We start from the raw sequence: 6,000 nt of genomic DNA, 5'->3' as shown, positions 1-6,000 counted from the left end.
TCAACATTTCATCAAATTCAAAGACCCTCAATAAAAGATGAAATAAAAATGGCTGGGTAATCAAGACTGCTTTAAAACACTGGAAATTAGAAGGAAATGTGATGTTGTGTGTGTTACTACCAAACTTTAAAATATATCAATCACTACAAATTTTAAGAGTTGAGAAACATTTAAAACTCCATATGTCTATTCCACAGACTTCAAAAAGCATTTGGTAAATTAGCCATCTTTTCATTTCAAATAAAACTGGATTTAAATTTGTTAAAATGTTTTTCAAAATTTTTATAGTGTTCAGCATCAAAAGGTAAGAACACAGAAAAAAAAGTTTTAAATAGCTGCCTACTAGGACAGAGATGCTCCCAGGGTGAGACTGTTGTTATGCAGTCATATTTATGGCAGAATTAAGTGGTACAGAGAGAGAGAGAGAGAGAGAGAGAGAGAGAGAGAGAGAGAGAGAGAGAAAGAGAGAGAGATTCATGAAACCACGCTGACTGGGTCCACTACAAACGTTAAATAATTTCAAGTGGACCCTCACTGCTAGTAGGCAATCCTTTTATATTTCACTATTCCATTCACTATCCTCCTCACCAAAGCAGCCTTTTCAAATCTTTTCCTCTCTATTCTACTCCCTCTCCCTCACACTCTCATTTGATAATCTCCCCTCATATTTCACAGGAAAGAATTGAAGCCATTAAACAAAAGCCTTTCCTCCTATATTCCTCATCTCATATCACTCAAATGCTTTCTTCCACTTTCTCCTTCTTCCCTATTTCACATGAGGAGGTAGCTCTTCTCCTTCTCATGATATGCCCGTGTATAAGTGCCCATTCATGGGCAAACCCATAAATTAAACCACATGCACAAGTGATTCCATTCTATTCCATCTTCTCCTGTAGATTCTCCTACCTATCATCCCCACTCTCTCAATTATATTCAATCTCTCTCTCTACTGGCTGTTTATTCACTGCCTACAAACATGCCCATGTCTCCTCCATCCTCGGAAAATTCTCACTTCAGCCATCCATCTCTGTTAGATATTATCCCTTATCTCTGCCTTTTTTTTTGAGTGGGGGGGTTTGAAGTTTATTCATAAGTTTATTCCATAAAAAATTGGCCTCAGCCAGCCCTCATTAGTCAGCTGCATAGTCAGTACCCCAGCACAGTAGCATAAACTCTTTCACCATCTCTTTCACTCAAAGCTTGTTCACCCACTCTCTGAGGACCTGCTGGCTGAAGGTATCCTTCTATTCAGCACTAAGGGCAAGGGTGGCTGCACCACCTCCTTGATCCACACACTGAGGCAGTTAAAGCAGTGTTTGTTGAAGGCAAAGAGGGCATCCACAAAGGAATCCATGAGGCTTTGGGAGGCCTGACCACCGATGGCCTCTAGCACAGCCTGCGGCAACACTTTGCCATCCTCCTGGACCACCTGCCTGATGGGTGAGATCTCCCTACATTGGGGCAGAAACTCCGTAAAGAAGCCACATGAGGCCTTGAGAGTTGGGGCCTCAGGGAACTTGAATGCCACACTGGAAGACAGCCTTGACATCCAAGCCCTCAGAGAAGAAGAGGTCTAGTTTCTGCTTCAGTAGCAGTGTCAGGAGTTGCGTAAATGAATCAACAATATCAAGATGATTCCTGGGCCCTTGCTGGAAGAGGGCAATTTAACAGAGGTGATGAAGAGGAAGAGAGCCTTGATAGGGGGAAAGTGGCAGGCTCATGAGCAAAGATGTGCACTAGCTGGTGAGTGAGGTCAAGGGCAGAGGCCTAGGGAATCGTGCTGTACATCTGTTCTAGCATCTCACACAGCTGGGGGGACCATGGGCCCAAAGTCATCCAACAAGGTCTTAATGGACTTCTCAAAGATGGAGCACACTGCCTCTATCACCTGGGCATCATTTAAGCATTTGCTCAGCACATTCTGGATGAGCTGGAAACTTGCTGTAGCACAACCACCAGCTTCCTGAGCTCGGGGCCTTCATGCTCATCCTCATGGTGACTGATGTCCAATGTAGTGAAGAGGTTGGAGAGGAGCCCCAGGATGTGAACAATAGCCAGCTTGTTAGAAGGGTTGGGCATCTCCTCAACCAGCTTCTCCTGCTGCTGAATGTAGGGGGTGTGAAGGAGTGGAGGTTTTTCAGAATCTCTTCTACTTGCAAATCTCATGGCAGGAAGCCCAAAGCCTGCATCAGCCACATGAACTGGCTTGTCTTGTGAATCTGCTTCATCAGCACATCCTGGGACACAGCCACAATGCTGGCTGAATAAGGAGGGAGGTCATACTTGTACTCCCGGTATATCATCTTGAGGATAGAGAGAGAGAGAACACAGAGATCTCAGGGTTGCCCAGGGCATGAAGCACCAGAGGCAGGATGTTGTTAGTCATGACTGGGTGGTCTGCCAGCCACCTTGACAGGGCCCCAGTGGTGAACATGATGGTATCTGCCAGCTGCACATTGCTGATGCTTATGTGGGGGATGAGGCCAATGAGTCCTGGCACCACATCGCAGTAATTGACATCAATGGTTTCAGCAATGGACTGAAACTTGCAGAGCAGAGCCTCCATGTGCTGCCAGGAGCAAGGCTGCTCAGAGCTGATGAGCAGAAGGCCCAGCTTGTCATAGAGGTTATTCAGCAGCTCTGCCACTAGTATATTGTAGATGTACATAAGTGTGTCTGAAATGTCTACCCTGTAGAATTGGAACTGCTCTCTCTCATCAGATGACCAGAAACTGTACTCTTCATCTGGGGAAACTGAGCTTTTGCCTCCAACGAGAAGATGTCATCCTGTAGAGTATACCAGAAAGTGAGGATCAGGGAGCTGGTAGTCTCATTGATTGGTTAGTGGCCAGGCTACTTGTGGCTAAAGTCCTTGAGAAGGTGGTCTAAAATAGGTGCCTCACTTCCTCTCTATTTACTCCCTTCTTAACATGTAAGTGACACTACCCTTCCTATCTGTCTGACTTCTCCTCCTCAGTCTCCTTTTCTAGATATTCATCCAGGTCACACTCAGTAAGTATGAGTATTCCCCAATACTCTGTCCTGGACCTTCTTCTCTTCTCATGCTATACTACCTCAGCAACATCATTGGTTCCCAGGAGCTCAAATATCATCTCTATGCTGATGATTCTGCAGTTTACTTATCCAACCTAACCTCTCTACTGACTTCTCATCTTGCATCTCCAATTGTTTGTTGGACATCTTAACCTAGAAGTCCTTTAAACATCTTAAATTCAGCAAGTCTAAAACTGAACTCATTATCTTTTCCCAAAAATGCTCCACTCTTCTGAAGTACCCTCTTACTGTCAAGGGTACTACTATTTTCACAGTCGCCTACGTCTGTATAACCAAGATACATACCAGTTAAATTAGAGATAATTACACAGGGAAACTAGGACATGGAGAAGAAGAGGGAGAGAGTTCCAGTCTTGGGGAACATCCAGTGAAAATGCCCAGAGTTGGAGGCACCTAGGTGGATGGAGCGCTGGCCCTGGAATCAGGAGGACCTGAGTTCAAATCTGGCCTCAGACACGTAACGTTCACTAGCTGTGTGACTGTGGGCAAGTCATTTAACCCCACTGCCTAGTTAAAAAAAAAAAGAAAAGAAAATGCCCAGAGTCAGTCAGTGTCAGGTGTGAGGAACAGCGAGGAAGCCAGTGTCACCTGGTGGCAAGGTACGGGGACGGGAATAGGTAGAAGAAGACTAGAAAGCTAGGAAAGAGCCAGATTATGAAGGGCTTTAAAAACAAGAGATTTTACATTTCATCCTAGAGGTGATGATATATATATATATTTGATTGACTAAGGAGGTGACATGGTCAGACTTACCCTTCAATTTGACAAGATCAATTTGACAGTTAAGTGTAAGGTGGGTTGAAGTATAGAGAGACTTGAGGCAGAGAGACCAATCTATTGTAAAAGCCTAGGTATGAGGCAATTAGGACCTGCACTAGGCTGGCCAGAGAAATGAGGGAGTATACAAGAGAGGGCCTCAAGTGAGACTACATGAAAACTTCTGGTTTTGTTTTTGTTATAGTGAGAATGCCTTTTGTTCATGGATTGGACTAGCTGGTCACTTAGGTCCTTTCCAACTTTCAAATTCTGTAATTCTCTGATTCTATGATCTGGTTTACACCAAGTGTGTAAGTTGAAATTCAATGTATGGAGTTGAAATTCAGGGTGCAAGGTTGAAAAGTGTGTCTAAACTCTGCCTCTTCCCCTGGTCCTCTGCCTCCAAAATTTTGGTGGGCTTCTGATGTGGACAATAATGGTTGAAAGTTAAGGAGCAACCTTTCCCTCCCTACTCCTGGCCAAAAACTGATGCAATATGTTATTGATACCCAAGAGTAGCCAGAGAAAATTTTGCTCAATACCCAGACTTAACCTGTACCTAATGAAAGGGACTTAGCTCAGAGTTCATATATGTATATGTATATACATTCATACATGCATATATATGAATATACATATATGTGTGTATGTATGTATGTATGTATGTATGTATGTATACCCAAAGGCTTAACATAGACAAGAGCTTGAGACAAACATAAGCTTGGTCAGGACCGGCTTCATATGGGATTCCTGATAAAAAGTCCAGAACTGAGTTAAATTTTGTAATATAAACATAGAAGTCAAGAGAAACATAAAACATTAAACATCAAACATAAACATAAAAAGTTAAATACAAGTGAGTAATCAGCAGGACTTTATAAGGATGGACTGAACATTCTAATGAGGAAGGTGGATGATATAAGGGTTGTTTTTCAGAATGCTAACGTCACCAAGTATCATAGAAGGAGTCAAATAATAAAGAGGGATTGCTAGTGGTAATATTATGTTCTTGAAAGAAGTGAAAAAGGAGAGAAAAAAAGGAAAGAGATGGGCTAGGTGGGGAACATATCTAACATCATCAGAGAGCACAAGTAGATGTCTATACAAATGTGGAAGAGGTGTTGGAGATGAATGTCATTTGAACCTCACTTTCATCTGAGCTGGTCAAAGGACAGTAGAACTTATATACATACATATAAGTTTGGTGTAGAAATGCATTCAAATCAACATGGAGTCCCCAATTGATAAATGGCCAAAAGATAAGTACAGGCAGTTTTCAGATGAAGAAATCAAATCTATCTGTAGTCATATGAAGGAGTGCTCTAAATCACTTTTGATTAAGAGAAATGCAAATCAGAACAATTCTGAACTATCACTTCACACATATCAGATTAGCTAACATGACAAAATGCTGCAGGAAAATGATAAATGCTGCAGAGGATGTGAGAAAATTGTAACACTAATACACTGTTGGTGGAGTTGTAAGCTGATCTACCCATTCTGGAGAACAATTTGGAACTATGCTCAAAGAGCTATAAAACTATGCATATCCTTCAATCCATCAAATATACTATTAGGTCTGTATCCCAAAGAGAGCGTAAAAAAAAGGGAAAAGGATCCACATGTACAAAAATATTTATAGCAGCTCTTTTTGTGGTGGCAAAAAATTGGAAATTGAAGTGATGCCCATCAAGTGGGGAACAGTTGAGCAAATTGTTGTATGTGAATGTAATGGAATACTATTGTGCAATACGAAATGATGAGCAGGCAGATTTCAGAAAAACCTGGAAAGACTTGTATGAATTGATGCAAAGTTAAATGAGCAGAACCAGGAAAATATTGTACACAGCAAAAGCAACATTGTGTGATGATCAGCTAGGAATAACTTAGCTCTTCTTATCCATACAATGAGCCAAGACAATTCCACAGGATTCAAGATGGAAAATGCTATACACATCCAGAGAAAGAATTGATGGATCCTGATTGCAGATCGAATTTTCACTTTCTTTTTTTTTCATTTTTTTCCTTTTGGTCTTTTCTTTCCCAACTGTGACTAATATGGCAATGTGTTTTATATGATTTTTACATGATTGCATATGTGTGTGTGTGTGTGTGTATATATATATATATATATATATATAACACCTATATCAAATTGCTTACCATTCT

At 41.5% G+C, this 6,000-nt stretch overlaps 1 pseudogene; it reads right to left on the bottom strand.

The window, feature by feature from the left end:
* Window positions 1–1,244: 1,244 nt before the first annotated feature.
* Window positions 1,245–6,000, bottom strand: part of LOC110214834 (importin-13-like) — a 66,948-nt pseudogene continuing 62,192 nt past the window's right edge.

The sequence above is a fragment of the Phascolarctos cinereus genome, unplaced genomic scaffold (assembly GCF_003287225.1).
Source record: "Phascolarctos cinereus isolate Bilbo 61053 unplaced genomic scaffold, phaCin_HiC Scaffold_726;HRSCAF=1367, whole genome shotgun sequence".
Taxonomy (NCBI): domain Eukaryota; kingdom Metazoa; phylum Chordata; class Mammalia; order Diprotodontia; family Phascolarctidae; genus Phascolarctos; species Phascolarctos cinereus.
This window is presented reverse-complemented; position numbering and strand designations above follow the sequence as displayed.